The following is a 903-nucleotide window of genomic DNA, read 5'->3' as shown; positions in this document are numbered from 1 at the left end:
GCCGGCAGGTGCTGCTGGAGGGGCCCAGGGCAGAGAATGGGTGCACCCATCCCAGAGCAGCGGGCCGGGGCTGGATCCTGGCTCCTCTCTCACAGTGTAGGTGAGCGAATGTGACTCCATAACTCCATCTTGTGGCGGCTGGGAGAGCTGGGGCTGAGGGTTGGGGGATGGCACCTACCTTGCCCCCCTCACCTTTCTAAAAGTGACCCTCTCTCTAAAGACCCAGCCTCCTCTCTCTAGGGGATAAACTCGGGTTTCCTGGGGCCTTTGCTCTGGACACGTGTCCCTGTGGACACATGGCTGCTGGCCTCCCCTCCCCAGCCTCCCAGGAGTCCTAGAGAGAGCTCCTTGATGGCACTTCTTTTTTTAATTTGACTGCGGTTGGGTCTTAGTTGTCAGAGGTGGGGGGTCTTCCTTGCATCGTGCCAGATCTTTTCTTGTTATGGTGCACCAGCTCTCTAGTGGTGCTGCAGGGGCTCAGCAGCTGCGGGCTTGTGGGCTTAGTTGTTCTGCAGCACAGTGGGATCTTAGTTCCCTGAACAGGGATGAACCCTGGCCGTCTGCATTGCAAGGCGGACTCTTAACCACTGAACTACTAGGGAAGTCCCCCTGCCCCGCCCCCCCCACCTGCCCGCGGTCAGCAGTACAGGCAGTCCAGTGCAGGGAGCTCCAGGTCTCACTCTGGCTGGGAAGGTTTAGGGATGTATTTTCTCTTACGTGTTCACCCTCTTCCCACAAATGGGACACCCCTTTTCTTGCTTCCCTCCCTCCAAATCAGGTGACCAGGGCCCATGACTCCATTCATCCACACTCTGCAGGAGAACCCACCCCCCTGGTGAGGCCTCCCCACTGGTCTCATTTTCCACTCCATGCCCCAGGAAAGCCCCAGCACACACCCGGCCG

This window comes from Bison bison, unplaced genomic scaffold (genome assembly GCF_000754665.1).
Source record: "Bison bison bison isolate TAMUID 2011002044 unplaced genomic scaffold, Bison_UMD1.0 scf7180017864213, whole genome shotgun sequence".
Taxonomy (NCBI): Eukaryota; Metazoa; Chordata; class Mammalia; order Artiodactyla; family Bovidae; genus Bison; species Bison bison.
This window is presented reverse-complemented; position numbering follows the sequence as displayed.